Source organism: Tachyglossus aculeatus, chromosome 6 (genome assembly GCF_015852505.1).
Source record: "Tachyglossus aculeatus isolate mTacAcu1 chromosome 6, mTacAcu1.pri, whole genome shotgun sequence".
Classification (NCBI taxonomy): Eukaryota; Metazoa; Chordata; class Mammalia; order Monotremata; family Tachyglossidae; genus Tachyglossus; species Tachyglossus aculeatus.
In genome coordinates, this window is record NC_052071.1 from 5,928,167 (window position 1) to 5,950,675 (window position 22,509).

Sequence of the window (22,509 nt, forward strand, 5' to 3'; positions counted from 1 at the left end):
TTTCTCTCTACTTTTAGTTCAGCATTTGGCGTACATGGAACTACTACAGTGTAACAGCATGGAATTAGTAATCAATTTTTTTATTGGTTAAGTAGGTACTCTGTTAAGCTGAGGTAGAGGCAAAATTATCAGATCAAGACACAGCTTCTGTTCCTCATGAGGCTCATAATCTAAGTATGAGGGCAAAAAGGAATTTTTATCCCCGTTGTACAGGTGAGGTAACTGAGGCACAGAGAAGTAAAGTTGCTTTCCCAAATTCACACAGCTGGCTTTAGAATAATAAGAATAAAAATTACACTAATAGTATTTAAGCACTTACTATGTGCCAGGCACTGTACTAAGAGCTGAGATAGATCCGATATAATCAGTACGGACACAGTCCGTGTCCCACATGGGGCTCACGATCTTAATCCCCATTTTGCAGATGAGGGAACTGAGGCACAGAGAAGCAAAGTGACTTGCCCATGGTCACACAGCAGATGGGTTGGGGGAGTCACGATTAGAACCCAGGCCCTCCTGATTCTCAGGCCTTGGGCTCTTTCCACTAGGTCGCACCGCTTCTCACATATGGTGGAACCGTTAAAGATTGCAAAAACAGTGAACTGGTGTAGAATGAAGGCGGAAAGCAGGAAAACCGGACTAAAATCTGTAGCGAAACACTTGAATCGTGTCGCAATGAATTATATTACTGTAACAGTAGAAACAAGTAAAAATGCACTGAGCTATACAGTGAAGCAATAGAAACCATACTACACCAAATTATCTTACTGTAACAGTAGAAACAAGAGAAACTGCGCTGAACTGTAGACCTTGAAATGGTTTCTTGAACTGCTCAGTTCAACAGAAACCTACCTCACTAAATTCATCCTTCAGTCAGTTGTGTTTATCGAGTGCTTAATGTGTGCAGGGCACTGTACTAAGCGCTTGGGAGAGGACGATAGAGCAGTATTGCTGACCCTTCCCCTTCCCACAACAAGTCTAGAGGGGGTGAGAGACATTAATAGAAATAAATTATGGATCTGGACGTAAGTGCTGTTGGGCTGGGGATGAGTAAAGGGAGCAAGTCAAAAATGCAGAAGAGAGTGGGTGAAAAGGAAAAGACTACTTAATCAGGGAAGGCCTCTTGGAGGCGATGGGCCTTCTATAATGCTTTGAAGAGCGGGGAGAGTCATTGTCTGTAGAGTAGAAAGTCATCATGCATTGTACTTTATTCTCTTAGACGGTGAGCCCCATGTGGGATGGGACCTATGTGTAACCCGCATGATGTTTGACACATAATAAGCGTTAACACAACTACAGCAGAGAGCAGCAGGAAATGATTATGATATTAAAATCTATTACAATTTCCAGTTCCATGAGTAGCAGGGTCGTGATTCCGGCTCTTCCACTTGTCTGCTGTGTGACCTTGGGAAAGTCATTTCACTTCTCTGGACCTCGGTTGCCTCATCGGCAAAATGGGGATTAAGATTGTGAGCCCCATGTGGGACAGGGACTGTGTCCAACCTGATTCGCTTGGATCTAGACTAAGCTCGTTTGGGCAGGGATTGTGTCTGTTGTTAGTAAAAGTGATAATTGTGGTATTTGTTAAGCGCTTTCTGTGTACCAAGCACTGGGGTAGATGCAAGGTAATCAGGTTGGACACAGTCCCTGTCCCACATGAGGCTCCCAGTTTACAGATGAAGTAACTGAAGTTTACAATCCCCATTTTACAGATGAAGTAACTGAGTCATGGAGAAGTGAAGTGACCTGCCCAAGATCACACAGCAGACAATGGCAGAGCCTAAGTTAGATCCATGTTCTCTGAATCCCAGGCCTGGTTTCTTTCTACTGCACTGGGCAAGTGCTTAGCACACAGTAAGCGCTCAATAAATACTATCAAATTAATACATCTACACCAGTGCTTAGTACAGTGCCTGGCACTTAACAAATACCATGAACCCCCTGCTCCAAGAAACAGCGGAAGTTATAATAATAGCATTCATTAAACTCCAAATCTGGATAGAGTGCTGTTCTGCACATTGGCGGGGAGAGGGGGGAATAAAGAACTAAACTTGATCCCTGGCAGAAAGGAGAGTAAGAGCAAACTGTAACAACAGAAACTGCCATCTTTGGCACTTACCCACAAAATAATCCCCCAATTAGTTCCAAACATAGTGTAGCCTCTTAAAAACTAATGCGCCATAGGAGGAAGGAAAGGAAGCTAAGGATGTACAAGACAGGCTTGTAAATTGGCGGACACGGATTATGGAATCCAAACCAAAGCCAGGGACGGACCCGACCGTCCAAGCGTACGATTCGACATTCGTCCGATCTCCTTACAGTAAACAGGGGCCGTGTTTTCAGGCGAATATGGAATAAGAGGAAAATCCATCCACAGGCGGCTTGAAATTGGAGAACGCCCCCTCTCCCTTCCCCCCAGAAAGAGGGCTCCAAATCAACTCCTGGGCCTCCTCTTTCCTTTCCCAGAATCCTCTTCTCTATCTTAGTCCCTGGCTCATAGGCTTGAAGAAAAAGTCAAAAAAAAGTCTCAGCGGCAATCAGGAGAGAACTGGTCATTATGGAAGGCCTTGACAAGCTTGCTGCCAGGCCTTTGAACTAGAAAAATAAATAGAGAAATAGAAGTGCATTATATTGGCGCAACCGGCGGCTGTGTTGTTCGTCTTCAGAGCGTGCTCGGGGGAGAGTGTTTAAGTTGGCAGACTTCCAGGACATGTGGTAGCAGAGCGAGTGAAAGAGAAGAAAGAAGACAATGTTAAGACGTTGTATTTAATAGTGTGTTGGCTTAAGGATGTTTCAGAAACTGTTATTCTCGTTTTCTCTCCGCTCTCTGACCCTCCCTTCTGGGCTAGGCTTCCGTGGGATTTGGGGGGATGTTATACAGGAGGCAATAATGAGGTTCGGTCTCTTCCCCCCGCACCCCGCCGGGAGTTGGAAGAGCTTTATTCAGCACTCATAATCTTGTCTCTCGCCTAGCGCTTAGCCTGGTGCTTGGCACTGGGTTGGACTCTCCCAAGTGCTTAGTCCAGTGCTCTGCACACACTGCGTGCTCAGTAAATACCGACTGGCATACGCAGAGCACCTCAGAAATCCCATCGTTGTTATTATTCACGCACAGTTGAGGCAGACTCCCCAGCAGCTTTGACATGCTGAAAATTAATGGGTCTCTCTCAACCCAAGATTAGCAATTCACGGGCCTGGGCTGAGTGTTTTCTTTGGCTCAAATATCCCTTCTTCTCTTTCGCTCCAACAGCGATGGACGTGGACCAAAATAATTTGCGTCGTTTCCCCCCACCCCACCCCACCCCCGTCTCCTCGCACTGCTAAATTTCCTTGCAAAAGAAAGAAGAGCCCTCTCTGTCCGCTCACCCCATCTGCGATAGCCGCTTGGTTTTTGAAAATCCGGGCGCTTTTAAGATGTCGTTCACCAGAAAAATGGTGGAATCATCAGCTGTTCTGCATTAGGGTGAATTCCGCCTGTTTTCACAGCTGAATGCATCTATGGGTCGGCTTAGGGGTCTTGCAAAAAGAGAAAAAAAACCTTATTTACAGTGGTTTTCGAAGCAAAACGAGATTCCCAGCTTCTTGCATTCGTCCACGTTTCCAAAGGAGTTTCTGGTATGGCACGTGTTTGATTTTCTAGTCACTGTATCTCAATCAGCTCCTTGCTGACCCCTTGCCCACGTCCTCCCTCTGGCCTAGAATGCCCTCCCGGCACTTCTGACAGACCCACGATCTCCCCACCTTCAAAACCTTATTAAGGTCACATTTCCTCCAAGAAGCTTCCCTGATGAATCCCTCATTTTCCCGGCTCCCTGTCCCTTCTGTATCATGTTCTTCACCCTTTGGAACTTGGAATTCACCTCTCAGACCTACAGCACTTATGTCCTTAGCCGTCATTTTTTAATTTCTATTAATGTCTGTCTCTCCCCTCTAGACTGTCAGTTTCTTTTCAGCAGAGAATGTGTCCACCAACTCTGTTGGGTTGTCTTCTCCCAAGCGCTCAGTCATGAAGTCAGTCAGTTGTATTTATTGAGCGCTTACTGTGTGCAGAGCACTCTACTAAGCGTTTGTGAGAGTGTGCTATAACAGACACATTCCTTGGACATTAGTACAGTGCTCTGCACACAGTGAGTTCTCAGTAAATGCCACTGATTGATTTGTTTTGCTGCCCCACAAAGAAATCTGATAATGAGTCTGTCACGGTTTCCTTGAGCTGTTAGATGCAGAGATACATTCGGAGAGATAGTTCGATGACACTATTCCCCATGGAGGCCAGGAGCTGCTAATAGTCACTGAGGGCCCTGGGTTCTAATTCCAACTCCACTGCTATTCTGTTGTATGACCTTGGGCAAGTCACTTCATTCCTCTGGGCCTCAGGTTCCTCATCTGTAGAATGGGGGTTCAATTCCTGCTCTACTTTCTACTTACACCATCAGCTCCATGTGGGAGCTTGGCATCTAATAAGTGAGAAGCAGTGTGGTCCAGTGGATATAGCCTGGGCCTCAGAGACAGAAGAAACTGGGTTCTAATCCTCCCTCCTACACTTGTCTGTTGTGTGACCTCAGATGAGTCATTTCACTTCTCTGGGCCTCAGTCATCTCCTCTGTAAAATGGGGATGAAGACTGTGAGCCCCAAGTGGGACAGGGACTGTATCCAACCTGACTTGCTTGTATCTACCCTAGTGCTTAGTTCAGGACCTGGTAAGTAGTAGACGCTTAACAAATAATATAAAAAAAAGTTCAGTGGGAGGGAAGTCTAAATGTGGGAAATGTGCCTTAAGGTTGAATGGACAGGACTTACTGTTAGTAGCAAGAATGAAGGGCAATCCGAACCTTCAGAAAGAAAAGTAGACTTGAATCTTGTTGTGGGCAGAATTTGGGTCTACCAACTTTATCTTGTACTCTCCTAAATGCTTAGTCCAGTGCTCTGCACATAATAGATGCTCAATAAATACCATTGATTGTGGACAGAGACCATATCAACCAACTCTACTGTCTCGTGCTCTCCCAAACATGAAGTCCAGTGCTCCGCACACAGTAAGTGCTCTATAAGTACCATTGATTTGATGGCTAAAATATTCATTCTTTTAATCGTATTTATTGAGTGCTTTCTGTGTGCAGAGCATTGGACTAAGCCCTTGGGAGAGGACAACATAACAATAAACACTTTACTAAGTGCTGGAGTAGCTACAGGCTAATCAGATTGGTCTGTGGTTCCCTACCCACAACCAGCTAACAGTCTAGAGGGGGAGACAGACATTAATGGAAATTAATAAATGACAGATATGGACATAACTGCTCTGGGGCTAAAAGATGCTTCTCGGGGGTCTGGACTGGGGTTAAGGGAGATGGAGGGGTGTTGGAGCAGAAAGTGCCATGTTTGAAGGGAAGATGGAGGGTGCCATGTTTGAAGGGAAGATGTTGGAGAGGGCAGAGGTCCATAGAGTGGTGATGGGACAGGGCAGAGGGTTGGGAGAGGAGAGAAGTGCTGAGAAGAGATGCCCAGGAGAGAGAGAAACTGGTCTGTCAGCTACTTGAAGGCTGGGATCATGTCTTTTAACCTATTGGACCCTCCCAAATGCTTAGTACAGTGCTCTGCGCACATTAAATGCTCAAAAAATACAAATGATTGAAATAAATACCATTGGTGGATGACGATCCCAAAGAGCCTCTTTCTCCTATATTCTTTTCCAATCCACCCACTTTCCTCTAATGGACAAAGCTTCCCTGATGCTGAGGAGACTGTAGACCGGACTCTTGTTAGGATGATAACAAAAATAATCATATTTGTTAAGTTCTTACCGTGTGCCAAGCACTCTTCTAAGCGCTGGATGGGAAGGGAACGTATCTGCTAATTCTGTTGTATTTTCCTCTCCCAAGCGCTTAGTACGGTGCTCGGCATGCAGTAAGAGCTCAATAAATGCTATTAATTGATTGAGCTCCTTAATGATGATTCCTTTTCTCCAAATTCCTTCCTCATTTATCCTCCCTCTCTCTGCCCCTCCAAGGTCTGATGTAGACTCATAACTAGGAAAACGTTTTTAATGTTACTTGTTAAGCACTTACTATGGGACAGACACTGTCCTAAGTGCTGGAATAGATACAGGTTAATCAGGTTGGACACAGTCTCTGTCCCATGTGGGGCTCTCAGTCTTAATCCCCATTTTACAGATGAGGGAACTGAGGCTCAGAGAAGCAAAGGAACTTGCCCAAGGTCACACAGCAGAAAAGTGGCAGAGGCGGGATTAGAACCCAGGTCCTTCTGACTCCAGGCCCATGATCTTGACATTAGGCCACCCTGTTTCTCAACATTGACAGAACAATGGCTGAGCTGGGGCTTGGATTCCCCCCGAAAGGTTTAGGGGGGCAAAGAGGGGCTTGTGGAGCTGGGATCCCCTCCCTTATGCTCCATGTCCCCCCTGAGATGGCAACCTGAGGTCAGACAGTGGTCCGTTTGCAAGGTTTATCGACAAAATGGTCAAGTCATTTTTTCTGGGCCTAATCTGTTCTCCAGATTGGCTCTGCTCCTTGCCTGAAATTTTCTATGGTCTATTTAGGCTGAATTTTCAGTCATAATAGACCTCTCACCTAAAAAAAAAAAAACCCAATTAGTTCACAAATTTAGTATTTCCTCCTCCTGCAGGTTCCACATTTGAGAATCACTTTTTCCATCTCAGCCCGAAAGGGCTCACTGGTCTTCATCTCCCTGGTCACCCATTAGGTTGCGATGAATAAAAGTGGGAGGAAATTGTATAATGGCTGTAACCAGAGCCACAGAACTTTGCAACTTTGTCTTCTGAAAAGAAGGAAATGATCAGATGCTCATGAGGCAGATTAGAAAAAGAGAAAATTCCAGTATTATAGGAGCTGAGAAGTGGAGCATAGTAATATAATCTTTCAGTGACCTTTGTGGCCATCTTCATAAGTGTGTATGTGTGTGGGTTGCAACAGTTCCAGAATTGCTATGGGCAGACGATTGTTCTCCACAGGAATATGCACAAAAAGTGATTACAACTCATTCTACAGATTCGACGTAGACGGTAATGTCTGAAGAAAGTGCTGTGGGGCTGGGAGGGGAGATGAATAAAGCAAGAAGGTCAGCGTGACATAGAAGGGTGTTGAAGAAAAGGAAAAGAGGGCTTAATTGGAGAAGATGTGCCCTTCAGGAAGGCTTGGGAGCAGGGGAGAGTGATTGTCTGCAGGACATGAGGAGGGAGGGCATTCCAGGCCAGAGGAAGGATGTGGGTGAGAGTTTGGCAGTGAGATAGATGAGATGGAGGGACAGCGAGAAGATTGGCATAAGAGGAGAGAAGTGTGTGGACTGGGTTGTGTTGGGAGAGCAATGAGGTGAGTTAGGAGGGGGCGAGGTGATCAGTTGCTTGAAAGCCAATGGTGAAGAGTTTCTCTTTGATGCAGAGATGAACAGGCAACCACTGGATGGTCTTGAAGAGTGGGGAAACACGGCCTGAACTTTTTTCAGAAAAATAATCCAGGCAGCAGTGTGAAGTACGGACAGAGTCTGGGAGGTCAACGAGGAAGCTGATAAAGTAACAAGGCGAGACAGAAGTCTTTGGATGAACATGGTAGCAGTTGGGATGGAGTGGAAAGGGTGGATTTTAGTGATGTTGTGAAGGTGGAACATGGTAGCAGTTGGGATGGAGGGGAAAGGGCGGATTTTAGTGATGTTGTGAAGGTGGAACCGACAGGATTTAGTGATGGATTGAATATGTGTGTTGAATTCTCAGTTAGTAGACCTCAAGGAACTTACCATGTACAAAGCACTGTGTTAAACATTTGCAAGTGGTAAACAGCAGATATAATCCCTGCCCTCAGAGAGCTAGAAGTCTACTGTGTACATAGCACTGTATTAAATACTTGGGAGAAGGCAATACATAGACATGATCATTTAATCATCCGTTCATTCAATCATATTTATTGAGTGCTTACTGTGTGCAGTACTACTACTGTACTACTAATAATAATAATGATGGCATTTATTAAGCGCTTACTGTGTGCAAAGCACTGTTCTAAGCACTGGGGAGGTTACAGGGTTATCAGGTTGTCCCACGTGGGGCTCACAATCTTAATCCTCATTTTACAGATGAGGTAACTGAGGCCCAGAGAAGTTAAGTGACTTGCCCAAAGTCACACAGCTGACAATTGGCAGAGCCGGGATTTGAACACATGACCTCTGACTCCAAAGCCCACGTTCTTTCCACTGAGCCATACTAAGCACTTGGCAAGTACAGTTTGGCAACCAATAGAGACAATCCCTACCCAACAGTGGACTCTCAGTCTAGAAGGGAGGAGAAAGACAACAAAACAAGTAGACAGGCATCAATAGCATCAATATAAATAAATAGAATTATAGATATATACACACCATTAATAAAAGAAATTGAATAATAAATAGGTACATGTATACACAAGTGCTGTGGTGCGGGGAGGTGGGTAGAGTGGAGGGAGGGAGTGGGGCAATGGGGTGGGCAGGAGGAGCAGAGGAAAAGGGGGGGCTCAGTCTCAGGGAGTTTCAGGCGGAGGGGAAAGGCTGCCCCTAATTGTATTTCTTGATCACATATTTTGTTTTGTTTTGTTGTCTGTCTCCCCCTTCTAGACTGTGAGCCCATTGTTGGTAGGGACCGTCTCTATATGTTGCCAAATTGTACTTCCCAAGCGCTTAGTACAGTGCTCTGCACACATTATGCGCTCAGTAAATACGATTGACTGAATGAATGAATTGAGAGCTTACTCAGTGAAAAGCACTGTACTAAGTGCTTGGGAGAGTACAATATAACAACAAACAGACTTATTCCTCATATGTACTGTCAAGAAGCTTATAGTCTATACATAGCACTAAATTAAACACTGAGGAGAGGGCAAATGTAGGCATGAGTCCTCCAGGAAAAGAACTTATAGTCTACCATATACAAAACACTGTATTAAACATTTGTGAGAGGGAAATAATAGATGCTTCCCAACCACTTAGCTCAGTGCTTTACGCACAGTAAGCGCTCAGTAAATATGAATGAATGAATGGTATTTAGAGAAGCAGCATGGTGTAGTAGATAGAAGTCAGACGGACCTGGGTTCTAATTCTGGCTCCACCACTCGTCTGCTGTGTGACCTTGGGCAAGTCACTTCACTTCTCTGAAACTGTTACCTCTTCTGTAAAATGAGGGTCGAGACTGTGAGTCCACATGGGACAGCGACTGTGCCCAGTCCGATTTGCTTGTATCCACCCCAGTGCTTAGTACAGTGCCTGGCACATAGGAAGCACTTAATAAATGCCATAATTATTATTATTAATTCTATTATCCTGTCCTCAGGGAGCTAAAAGTCTGCTGTGTATCTAGTACTTTATTCAACACTTGGGGGAGTGTATAATAGTATACACGATCCCTACTTCACAAGGAGCATACAATCTAGTAGGGGAGACGTACATTTGAATTAACTATCAATTGATCAGTGGTATCAATCAATCAGGGGATGTATCTGTTGTTGTACTCGCCCAAGTGCTTACTACAGTGCTTTGCACACAGTAAGCGCTGCATAAATATGATTGAATGAATGCTATTTAGAAAAGCAGCGTTACAGAGTGGGTAGAGCCCGATCCTGGGAGTCAGAAGGACCTGGGTTCTAATCCCAGCTCCACCAATTGGTTGCTGTGGGACCCTGGGCAAGTCACTTCACTTCTCTGGGCCTCAGTTATCTGATCTGTAAAATGGGTATTCGGACTGTGAGCCCCATGTGGGACAGGGAGTGTGTCTAACCTAATAATAATGATTATGGTGCTTGTTAAGTGCTTACTATGTGCCAAGCACTCTTCTAAGGACTGGGATAGATACTAGTCAATTAAGGGGGATAAAATCTGGAGAGCAGAATGCCGAGACGGTGCCAGTGAGATGGAAATTTTTGAAAGAAGGCATTGGCCATCTTGGAGAGGAGCCACATGCGGGCATGGTGTAGTGAATAAAGTACTGGCCTGGGAGTTGGAAGGTCATGGTTTCTCCTCCTGGCTCTGCCGCTTCTCTGCTGTGTGACCCCTGGGCAAGTCACTTCACTTCTCTGGGCCTCAGTTACCTCATCTGTAAAATGAGGAATGAGACTGTGAGCCCCATGTGGGACAGGGACTGTGTCCAACCCGATTAGCTTGTGTTCACCCCAGCGCTTAGGACACTGCCTGGCACATAGTAAATACTTAACAAATACCATAATTATTATGCAGGCCATCTTGGAGAGGAGCCGTACGGCATCCATCCTGGAAAGGAGTTATGCTGTGGCCATCTTGGAGAGAAGCCACGTGGTGGCCATCTTAGAGGGGAGTCATATGCAGGCTGTCTTGGAGAGAAGCCAAGGGGGTGTCCATTTAGGAGGGAACCCACATGGTGTCCATCTTTGAGGAAAAACTATCTGATGACCACGTTTGAGAGAAGATGCACAGTGGCTATATTTGTGAGATGCCACATAATGGTCATCCTTGACATAAGCCATGCAGTGACCATGTTCCAAAAGGGCTGGGATGTTGCCCCCAAGGGATATTCACAGTGACCATCAACTTCAGGAATCCAATCTGGACTCCCCAAGATTGAGCACTGTACTCAGCATTCATTAAGTACCATTGATTGATTGATAGATTATTCATTTTAGTGTCTGTCTCCCCCCTCTAGACCATAAGCTCCCTATGGGCAGGGAACGTTTCTGTTAATTCTGTTGTATTGTCCTCCCTCAAGTGCTTAGTACAGTGCTCCGCACAGAGTAAGCACTTCATAAATATCATCGATTGGTATGTGAGAGAGAATAAGGAGTCACATCAAAGTAAAACCTGTACTACATCGAGGTAGGAGCATTACAAAGTTGAATGCATATAAAGTTTGCTAGGTCAATCGCTTTTATGGCTGTTACTTGTCGTGTCTGGAAACACTTTGATGTTGACTTAAAAAAAGAAAAGAAAAAGAAAGTCACTCCAGCAGTTTGGATGAAATTTAACCTCCTGGGATTTAGCTGAGGAAACTACACCTGATTATCCTGGGCCTCGCAAGCTCAAATTGAACCTCCAACTGTGCAGTAGAGCTGGTAGGGTTAAACCGCAGACCACCCTTTGGGCTACTTAGAACTGCCTGGTTTAGAAAATAGTGTGTGGGTGGGTGGGGGGGGAGGTGTATATGAGTGTGAGAGAGAGTACATGGATTTCTTAAAAAACTAAAAAAAAAAATCTTGCTTAAAGATTCCAGCCTATTTTAGTTTCCAAGAGAAGCTGGGTAGACTAGTGGATAGAGCCCGGGCCCAGTAGTCCAAAGGACCCAGATTCTAATCCCAGCTCTTGTCACTTGTCTGCTGTGGGATCTCGAACAAGTCACTTCTTCGAGACTCAGTTCCCTCGTCTGTAAAATGGGGATTAAGACTGTGATGCCTGTGTGGGGAAGGGACTGCATCCAGCGCTTGGTACAGTGCTCTGCACACAGCAAGCGCTCAATAAATACAATTGAATGAATCCAACCTCATTTGCTTGTATCTACCCCAACGCTTAGTATAGGACCGGACACATAGGAAGCGCTTAACAATTACCATTTAAAAAAAGAGAGAGGGGGAGAGAGAAAGAACAGATTTTCGTACCACGTTAAAGAAAAACAGCCAACCTGGCCACGAAACCTGAGCTATGGCCAGCCCAATACGTCTTTCCAGCTCTAAATCACCCACTGACCTATCACAAAAGTATTTCCCAGACTGACCTAATATAAATATCAGACTCTTGCTCCTGGCATAAGCGGTCCTTGTAATTACACAGCCCTGAAAAATATCTAAGCGAAAGATAGATTAGGACATGAGATATTTTTGTTTCCACCGTCCGAGCATTCACATGGAAACCTCGTTGTGTGATTGCCGTTTTCATCACGGTATATATCCCGGACATAAATATCAATAATAAGATGGTTGGGCAAGAACTCGTTCTTTTCTTTAGGGTGTATCGAGAGGCAGCAGGGTTTAGAGAGAAGCAGTGTGGCTTAGTGGTAAGAGCATGGGTTTGGGAGTCAGAAGACATGGGTTCTAATCCCGGCTCTGCCACATGACTGCTGGGTGACCTTGGGCAAGCTACTTCACTTCTCTGTGCCTCAATTACCTCATCTGTAAAATGGGGATTAGGACTGTGAGCCCCACGTGGGACAAGATGATTACCTTGTATCTACCCCAACACTTAGAACAGTGGCTGGCACATAGTAAGCGCTTAACAAGTGCCATTATTATTATTATCATCAGTGGGAGGAGCATTAGACTGAGTTAGTAGATTTGAGTTCTGGTCCCAATTTAACTACCTTTCTAATAATAATAATGATGGTATTTGCTAAGCACATTCTGTTTGCCACGCACTGTTCTGCCATGTGACCTTGGGCAAGTCACTTAACTTCTTTGTGCCTCAGTTTTCTCCACTGTAAAATGGGGATTCAATTCCTGTTCTCCCTCCTACTTAGGCTCTGAGCCCCATGTGAGATGTATCTACCCTAGTGCTTAGTACATTGCTTAGCCCATTGTATGCCCTTAACAAATTCCCGTGATTATTGCTATTATTTTTCTTAAAAAGAATCACTATTAGCAGTGTAGTGTTATTAATATTAGGGGTGGATCTGAAGCTTGTCCATGGAGCGAAGTAGTATGGCTTAGTGGAATACTTAGGCCCAGGAGGCAGAGGTCCTGGGTTCTAAGAATAATAATAATGATGGTATTTGTTAAGCACTTACTATGTGCAAGGCACTGTTCTAAGCACTGGGGTAGACATAAGGTTATCCCATAAGGGGCTTACAGTCTTAATTCCCGTTTTACCGATGAAGTAAATGAGGCACAGAGAAGTTAAGTGACTTGCCCAAAGGCACACAGCTGACAAGTGGCAGAACTTCACTACTACTGTCTGACTTTGGGCAAGCCATTTAGCTTCTCTGTGCTGCAGTTCCTTTATCTGCAAAATACGGCTTCAATCCTTGTGGTCCCTCCATGTGGGACACGATTACCTTGTATCTACCCCAGTGCTTAGTAGAGTACTTGGCATGTAGTAAGCACTCAACAAATACCGTTATCATTATTCTCAGTACCGAGCACAGATCTTGCACAGTTAAGAGACTAATCAATGTCCATGTTGGGATTGATTACCTAAACCTTCTGTTATGTGAGCTGGAAGTTGAAATGGAGCGAAGATTTTTGCCACAAAGTGTTGTAATGCACATCAGGTGCCAAAGTCAACTGGAAAGATTCCTAATAGGCAGAATCTTTCATATTAAAACTGGAATAGTAGCAGTAACAGAAACATAAGCCGTAACGAGAGAGCAAGAAATCAGGAAAAAGGTCCCTAGTTGACTACATCTCCCAGAAGGCAGAGGGGTCTAATTTTTTTACATTCTCATGAGCCCTTGGGCAAGACTGTCAGAAAGTTAACATTTGAGGTTTTTCTCTCACTCTGACACCCCTGTCCCAAACTGAATGACATCTCGGGGAAACTCCTCGATGGGGGGGACCGTTTCTAACAACCCTGTTGTCCTTTCCCAAGTGCTCAGTACAGGGCTCTTCACACAGTAGACCAGAAGCTCCTTGTGAGAAGAGACCATGTCTGTTAATGCTGTTGTCCTCACCCGAACTCTCAGGACAGTGATCTGCAAACAGTAGACTGTCAGCTTCTTGAAGGCAGGGATTTTGTCCACCGAATAAATTATACACCCCCAATAACTTAGCACAGTGCTCTGTTCAAAGGAAGCTGACAAATAATAATAATAATGATGATGGTATTTGTTAAACACTTACTATGTGCAAAGCACTGTTCTAAGCTCTGGGGGGATACAAGGTGATCAGGTTGTCCCACATAGGGCTCACATCCCCATTTTACCGATGAGGGAACTGAGGCACAGAGAAGTTAAGTGACTTGCCCAAAGTCATACAGCTCACAAGTGACGGAGCTGGGATTTGAACCCATGACTTCTGACTCCAAAGCTCGTGCTCTTTCCATTGAGCCACGCTGCTTCTACCACTGATTCATTGATTTATTCTAGTCACACTGGAGTCCTGTTCAAACTCCTGCTTTATCTTCGTAGAGAAACTTTGTCATCAAGTGACAAAGATTGTCTTGTTCAGTAGTAGTAATAATAGGATGATGAATAAAAGCAGGGACACATTCACAGACCTTCAGCCCCAGTAGGTCATGGGTTCTAATTCCGGCTCTTCTACTTGTCTACTGTGTGACCTTGGGCAAGTCACCTCACTTCTCTGTACCTCATTTCCCTCAGCTGTAAAATGGGGATGAAGACTGTAAGCACTATGTGGGACAGAGGACTGTGAGCCCTCTGCCCATCCACCAAGCTAGCTCTTGTCCTCCCTTCAAGGCCCTACTGAGAGCTCACCTCCTCCAGGAGGCCTTCCCCGACTGAGCCCTTTCCTTCCTCTCCCCCTCGTCCCCCTCTCCATCCCCCCATCTTACCTCCTTCCCTTCCCCACAGCACCTGTATATATGTATATATGTTTGTACATATTTATTACTCTATTTATTATACTTCTACATATCTATTCTACTTATTTTATTTTGTTAGTATGTTTGGTTTTGTTTTCTGTCTCCCCCTTTTAGACTGTGAGCCCACTGTTGGGTAGGGACTGTCTCTATATGTTGCCAACTTGTACTTCCCAAGCGCTTAGTACAGTGCTCTGCACACAGTAAGCACTCAATAAATATGACTGATTGATTGATTGATTGACAGGGACTGTGTCCAACCTGATTTGCTTGTATCCACCCCGGTGCCTAGAATAGTGCCTGGCACATAGTAAGCACTTAACAAATACCACAATTATTATCATTACTAGTAATAATTATTGTGATCCTTGTTAAGCCCTTACTATGTGCCAGACACTGCGTTAAGCATTGGGCTGGATATGAGATAAACAAATCAGGCACAGTCCCTATCCCACCCAGGAATCCCAGTTTAAGGGGGAGAGGAAAGGAATCATTCATTCAGTGATGTTCTTTGAGTGCTTATTAGGTAAAGAGCACTGGACTAATGCTCAGGAAAGTACAATACAAGACATTTGGTAGATATGGCCCCTGCCCACAAGCAGCTTTAAAGTCTACAGGGAAAACAGGCATAGAATCCCCATTTTCCAGATGAGGAACTTGAGGCAGAACAATTAAATGCCTTGTCCAGATTCACAAAGCAGACAAGTTGAAGAACCAGGTTTAGAACCCAGGTCCACTGACTCCCAGAATCTTGGTTGCACTGTACTAAGCGCTGGGAAAAAAAATGCAAGGGTGAGAATTGGACACAGACCTTGGCCCTCTAGTAGGTCAATTGTACGTAGGTCAATCGTACATATTGAGCACTTACCTTGTGCAGAGCACTGTACTAAATGCTTGGGAGGGGACAGTATAACAAGGGTTCACAAGCTTGTATTCCAGAATACATACAGGGTCCAAAATCCAGTTCTCTATCTTCTGGGGGTTTAGCAGTTTTTTTCTGGGGTGGCGGGAATCAGGGGGTGCTTGGCTAGGCAAGAGGTTTTGTTATTTTAAGTGCCTTGGGGCTGCATTTGATTTTGTATTTCTGTGATGAAAGCAAAGTTTTTATGATATGTAGGAAACTCGGGCATAAGGCCTAGTGGAAAGAGCATGGGCTTTGGAGTCAGAGGTCATGGGTTCAAACCCAGCTCCGCCACTTGTCCACTCTGTGACTCTGGGCCAGTGAGTCGTTTTGCTTTGCTGTGCCTCAGTTTCCTCATCTGCCAATGGAGATTAAATGATGATGATGGTATTTAAGCGCTTACTACGTGCAAAGCACTGTTCTAAGCACTGGGGAGGTTACAAGGTGATCAGGTTGTTCCATTGAGGGCTCACAGTTTTAATCCCCATTTTACAGATGAGGTAGCTGAGGCACAGAGACGTTAAGTGACTTGCCCAAAGTCACACAGCTGACAGTTGGCAGAGCTGGGTTTGAACCCATGACCTCTGACTCCAAAGCCCATGCTCTTTCCACTGAGCCACGCTGATCCTACTCCCTCCTACCTTTCGTTGATTGATTGATAGACTGTGAACCTCAGGTGGGACAGGGACTGTGTCCAATCTGGTTAGCTTAAAGCCCAGTGTTTAGAACAATGCTTGGTATTCATTCATTCAGTCGTATTTACGGAGAGCTTACTATGTGCAAAGCACTGTACTAAGTACTTGGAAAGTCCAATTCAGCAACAGAGACAGTCCCTGCCCACATTGGGCTCACAGTCTAGAACCAGGGAGACAGACATCAAAACAAGTAAACGGGCATCAATAGCATCAATATAAATAAATAGAATTATAGATATATCCACATTATTACTATAAGTAAATGGAATCAAGTGCTGTGGGGTGGGGAGGGAGGTAGAGCAAAGGAAGCAAGTTGGGGCTATGGGGAGGGGAAGGGGAGCGGAGCAAAAGAAGGGCTGAGCGCTTAACAAATACCACTAAAAAAAAAATCAGTTCCTATAAGGTCGAGAGATTACACGGACATGCATTTTTCAAATGCTCCTACAATGAAGAATAACTTTGTTTCTTAAAACCTTGAAAGCCTGTCCGTCTTCCTCCAGGTGTAGGACAAAATGTTCATATTGGCTCTTGTTTTGTAAGTTGTCAGGAGAGAGATGCTAATTTGCGTTAATTCCCTCCAAAGAGGGACGCAGATTCAAGAGGAACATTTATTAAGTGCTCAGCACAGTGCTTTGCACACAGTAAGTGCTCAATAAATACAATTGAATGAATTTATCCAACTGGAAGCGAAATCAGAGTTCCTTAAAGATAGAAACTGTCTCTGACTAAAACAGAACTAGGAAGGGTGATCGTAAAACTGGTACAAGGCTGTGTTAATGTCCTTGTATAAACAGGCATCTAACAGCTATCAGTTTTAGCCTGGCTCCTGAATACTAGGTTAGGTATTGCCAAAGACTTCAACTGGCTGTCGAACGGTTTCGATGGCTTGAATTCCCTGGAATCCTGGACACAGCTGGGACATTAGTCAGACTTTTGCTATAATCCCCTCAATATTGCATTAAATATGTTTTCCATATTTGGATAAAAATGTGCTGAATGATGCAACAGTTTAATGGGACCTCGGTGACACAGGGGAACTGTACAAAGCAGACTGGAGTAACAGCGTCTTCAGGGCTATATCCTAATGAGTTTCCTTTCTCTAGTCTTTCTCTTTCTCTCTTCGCACTCCCTTCATGTCTTCCTTTTCCACTCTCTATTTCCTTCCCTCTTCCTTTCTCCTTCTCTTCCTCCTTTCCTCTCTCCCTTTCTTTCTGTGTATCCCATCCCTTCTCTCAATCCTTCCCTCTCCTCTTTCTTTCTTTTCCCTCCCTCCCTCTCTTTCTTTCCCCCTTACTACTTCTCCCTCTCTCCCATTCCTACCCATTCTCTTTCCCTTCTTCCTGCTCTCTTTCCCTCACTTCTTTCTTTTACTTCCTCTTTCCCATTCTCTCTATCTCCTTTCTATCCTCTCTATCTCCTTTCCAACCCTTCTCTCTCTCCCCCTCTCCCTTTTTTCTCTTCCTTTCTCCCTCTCTCTTTCCATCCCTTCTCTCAATCTTTCTCTTCCCCCCAGTCTCTCTCCCCTCTCTCTTCCTCCCTCCCTTCTTTCCTTCCTCCCTCTCTTTCTACCCCTTCTCCCTCATTCCCTTCCTCTTGCTCTTTCCCAGTACTCTTTCCCTTCCTCAGTCCCTTTTCCCACCCATTCTCTTTCCCTTCCTCTCTCTCCCCCAAGTTTTCTCTGTGTCCCCCAAGTCTTCTCTGTCTCCCCCAATCCTTCTCTCTCTCCCCCAAACCTTCTCTCTCCCCACAATCCTTCTCTTTCTCCCCAGTCCTTCTCTCTCCCCCTCACTCCCCTCTCCCTCCCTCTCCTCTACTCCCTCCCTCTATCTTTCCCTCCTTCCCTCTCTCTCTTTCCCTTCCCCCCTCTCTTTCCCTCCACCCTTCTCTTTCCCTCCCTCCCTCAGTCTTTCCCTCCTCTCCCTGTCCCCTGTACCCACCGCCCCCCACACACTGTCTTGCTTGTGTGTGGGGATATTTATGGGACTCAGACAGCCCCTAGCCTCACCCAGAGGTGGGAGAACTAGTAGACGTTTGTACAGGTGAGAAAGCCACACATTGCTGAACACTGAGAATGGAATCGCTCAAGCTTCAGGTCTGAGCTTAAGGGCCATAGAAAATAATAAATGGCTCTGAGATATGCTATTTACCTCTGTCCAATTCCTAGACGAGCCAGGAACGGAGAGATGGTTTATTAACACATCACTTAGGCTTAGTGGAGATTCCCAAATGGTTAGCCAGTCCAGGGCTGGCCAGTTTCTTGGTTTTGGGGTTTTTTTATGAGGTGGGATGGGATGGGGGGTTGTCAATAACATAAGATCATTAGGGGTATTAAAAAGCTGAGGTGATAGCTGCAATTTATCTCTATTAATGTCTGTCTCCTCCTTTAGACTGTAAGATCACTCTGGGCAGGGAATGTGTATGTTATATTGTACTCTCCCAAGCACTTAGTTCAGTGCTCTGAACACAGTAAGTGCTCAATAAATATGATTGACTGACTATTTCTGATGAATGAGTCCAACTCAAACCCCAAACTGGACATCAGGTGATTAAAAGACTGTGAGCCCACTTCTGGACTGTGAGCCCACTGTTGGGTAGGGACCGTCTCTATGTGTTGCCAACTTGTACTTCCCAAGCACTTAGTACAGTGCTCTGCACACAGTAAGTGCTCAATAAATACGATTGATTGATTGATTGATTTGGGGATGTTACAGGCAAGACTGAGAATAATAATAATAATGGCATTTGTTAAGCGCTTACAATGTGCAGAACACTGTTCTAAGCACTGGGGAGGATACAAGGTGATCAGGTTGTCCTATGTGGGGCTCACAGTCTTAATCCCCGTTTCACAGATGAGGGCCCATAGAAGTTAAGTGACTTGCCCAAAGTCACACAGCTGACAAGTGGCGGAGCCAGGATTAAAACCCATGACCTCTGACTCCCAAGCCCATGCTCAAGAAGCAGTGTGGCCTAGTGGATGGAGCAACAGAGTGGGATTCAGAAGGACCCAGGTTCTAATCCTGGCTCTGCCACCTTTTTTATGATATTCAGTAAGCACTTACTTTGTGTCACATACTGTTCTAAGCACTAGGGTAGGTACAAGTTAATTAGGAGCTGTGTCACAAGGGGCTAACGGTCCGAGGAGGAGGAGGGAGAACAGGAATCTCCATTTTACAGGTGACGAAACAGGCACAGAGAAGTGAAGTGATTTGTCCAAGGTCACACAATAAGTAATTGACAGAATTGTGACTAGAAAGCGGGTCCTTCTGACTCCCAGGCCATTCGTCTGCTGCTTTGGGCAAGTCATTTCACTTCTCTGGGCCTAAGTGACCTCATCTGTAAAATGGGGATTAAGAGTGTGAGTCCCACATGGCACATGGACTACATCCAACCCGATTAGCTTGTCTCTATCCCAACAATGCCTGGCACATTGTAAGCGCTTAACCAATACCATAAAAAAAAGAAATAAAGAAGGGGGCAGGTAATAATAATAATGATGATGGCATTTGTTAAGCACTTACTATGTGCAAAGCACTGTTCTAAGCACTCATGAGGATACAAGGTGATCACATTGTCCCACGTGGGGCTCACAGTTGTCATCCCCATTTTACTGATGAGGTAACTGAGGCACACAGAAGTTAAGTGACTTGCCCAAAGTCACACAGCTGACAAGTGGCGGAGCTGGGATTTGAACCCATATCCTCTGACTCCCAAGCCCATGCTCTTTCCATTGAACCACGCGGCTTCCCTAAGATTTCACTGATGTCAGAGTGGGAGTGATTTGACAAAAAAAAAAAACCTGGATCCCGTAGTCTTATGATGGATCCAAAGCAAATTCACAGTTGTCCAAAAGCCCGTCACTGAAAGCAGAAACAGATATTTGGTAGTTTTTGAGTCTTTACCTAGACTTATTGAAGACAGTAAGCTCATGAGAGCGGGGATCGTATCTGTCAACTCTATTATATTGGATTCGTCTCCTAAGCGCTTAGGACAATGCTCTGCATAAAGTAGACTGGAAGCTGCTTCAGAGAAGCCAGCTTCACTGTCCTCTTCCAAGCTCTCAGTCCAGTGCTCTGTTCACAATAATTATGACATTTGTTAGCGCTTACTATGTGCCAGGCACTGTATTAAGCGCTGGGGTGGATCCAAGCAAATTGGGTTGGAAACAGTCCCTGTCACATATGAGGCTCAGTCTTATTCGTTCATTCAATCATATTTATTGAGCGCTTACTGTGTGCATAGCACTGTACTAAGCGCTTGGAAAGTACAGTTCGGCAACAGATAGAGTCAATCCCTACCCAACAATGGGTTCATAGTCTAGAAGGGGGGAGACAGACAACAAAACAAGTAGAAAGGCATCAATATAAATAAAAAGAATTATAGATATATGCACATCATCTTGATCCCCATTTTACAGATGAAGTAACTGTGGCTCAGAGAAGCGAAGTGACTTGCCCCAGGTCACGTAGGAGATAAGTGGTGGAGCCAAGATTAGAACCCATTAACTTCTGACTCCTAGGCCTGTGCTCCATCCACCATTCCAGGCTGCTTCTCTAATAGACAATAAATTAGAAGCTCCTCGAAGTCAGGGATTTTATCTACCAACTTGATTGTATTGTTTTCTCCCAAGAATTTTGAACAGTTCTCTATACATAGTAGACAGGAAGCTCCTTGAGGACAGGGAGTGTGTCTACTAACACTGTTGTCCTCTCCCAAGTGCTCAGTACAGTGCTCTGCATACATATGGTCAGGATATACTATTGATTAATAGATTGGGGATCCTAAAATCATGCCCTGATAAGATCTGTGAGCCTTTAATTTCCACAAAATTAAAATAAAAAACTTGACAGGGGTTAACTATATCAATCAATTAGTTGTATTTATTGAACACTTAACTGATGCAGAGCGCTGTATTAATCATTTGGGAGAGTCCAATACAATGGAGTTGGTAGACACATTCCATGCCCACAATGCGCTTGCAATTTAGAAAGAGAGCTATGGTCCCATATCATTGAGCTTTTTGGTTTGCCTTTTTTATGTTATTAGTTAGTCACTTTTGTGCCAGGCACTGTACTAAGCAGTGGAGTGGATACAAGCTAACCAGGTGGGACACAGTCCCTGTCCCTCATGGGGCTCCCAGACTTAATCCCCATTTTACAGAGGAGGAAACTGAGGCCCAGAGAAGTGAAGTGATTTACCCAAAGTCACACAAAAGGCAAGTGGCAGAGATGGGGTTAGAACCCAGCCTAGGTTCTCCAAAATAGTAGGACACTGCTCTGCTCATGGCAGACTGGAAGCTCCTAGAGGGCAAGGATGGTGTCTGCTAACTGTATCATCTCTCTCAAGCACTCAGTACAGTGCTCTGAACATGGTAGACTGTCAGCTCCTTGAGGGTAGGGATTGCGTCTACTCTGTTGGCATCTCCCAAGTGTCTGGGCTCTATGCTGTAGACCACACTGGTTTGTGTGTGTTTCCTTTCCTTTCCTGACTTAACCAGAGCAACAGTCTCGATTTTCCTCCCTTGTCAATATGATATCATTTTTCATGCCCAGTGACATGGTCTGGCAGGAGAAACACCCCTCAGGGTTCTAAAAACAGAATAGCCAGCGGCCCGATAGCCCCGCTCAGAAAATGACAAGACGATTGATTTTTCAATTCTGAGCGCTGTAAAAGCCTTACAGCGGCACTAGCTTGGCAGAAAGCCGAAGAAACTCAAGCAGTGGAAAAATGAGTTTCCAGTGTTATTTTTTTCTTTTTTTTTTTCTTTTGAGACTGGAAGCGTCCCGCGCCCTGTCGACATTTGAGCCAGTAAAAAAATAGGTGTGTTCAAACATTTCTAAACCTGTTGGGTCCAAGAGCGAGGAGTGAATGAATGCATGGGGAAATCTCATCTATAATTGAAAACGTCTATATTGCCATCACAGTTGGACTGAAAAATCAGCTTTGTTTACTTTGTAAATGCTGATAAGGAGATTGAAGGACAGTGGCCTTGGCCAGCTAGACTGAAACCTCATTTTGGATAGAGAACTCCCTTCAAAGCCCTATTGAGAGCTCACCTCCTCCAGGAGGCCTTTCCAAACTGAGCCCCCTCCTTCCTCTCCTCCTCCCCATCCCCCCTGCCCTACCTCCTTCCCTTCCCCACTTCACCTGTATATATGTTTGTACAGATTTATTGCTCTATTTATTTTACTTGTACATATTCACATATTCTGTTTATTTTATTTTGTTAATATGTTTTCTTTTGTTGTCTGTCTTCCCCTTCTAGACCGTGAGCCCGCTGTTGGGTAGGGACCATCTGTATATGTTGCCAACTTGTACTTCCCAAGCGCTTAGTATAGTGCTGTGCACACAGTAAGTGCTCAATAAATAGGATTGAATGAATGAATGAATGATGGCATTTATTAAGTGCTTACTATATGCAAAGCACTGTTCTA